The 460-nt window shown below is 69.3% G+C and overlaps 1 protein-coding gene across 1 annotated transcript in view; it reads right to left on the bottom strand.

Moving 5' to 3' along the window:
- The window catches only part of LOC104132905 (neuronal acetylcholine receptor subunit alpha-10), a gene marked incomplete at its 3' end in the record, with an annotated part of 13,011 nt that overhangs the window by 2,826 nt on the left and 9,725 nt on the right, over positions 1–460 (bottom strand). The gene's annotated exons all lie outside the window — the stretch shown is intronic.

Here is a 460-nt window from a genome sequence, read left to right as displayed (position 1 = left end):
CGTCACTGGTGCTGCTCTGGGTGGGAGCGGGCGCTGTACCCAGTGGCTCGGTGGAGTCCTGTGCCGCCATGCTGGGGTTTTGGGCTTTCACTTCTGCTGGGCAGTGAGGCTCACCTCACCGCAAGGTGGTGGCTGCCATGGGCTGGGCTGCGTGGGCACCGAGGGACCCCTGGACTGACCTGGTCCTGCCCTGCCCGGGGTGGGCAGCAGTTCCAGAGCTCCTGCTGGGCCCCGTGTGTTCATCATCAAAGGCGTCAAGGGCCAGATCTCTCCATCCCTCCCAGGTGCTTTCCTTGGCCCAGCCAGCGCCCAGAGGGGACAGGCGGGGGCTTCCCCGCTCCCTCGGGACCCTCACTGGGGCTGCTGGATGCCGCAGCAGCATCGTGGGGGGCTGCAGCGGACCCAGCCCTGGCTGAGCAGGGCAGCATGGCTGAGCAGGGGAGCAGGGGCCGGGGGGGGG

This window comes from Egretta garzetta, unplaced genomic scaffold (genome assembly GCF_000687185.1).
Source record: "Egretta garzetta isolate BGI_Z169 unplaced genomic scaffold, ASM68718v1 scaffold619, whole genome shotgun sequence".
NCBI classification, from domain to species: Eukaryota; Metazoa; Chordata; class Aves; order Pelecaniformes; family Ardeidae; genus Egretta; species Egretta garzetta.
The sequence above is the reverse complement of the archived record's forward strand: the minus strand, read 5'-3'. Positions and strand labels throughout refer to the sequence as shown.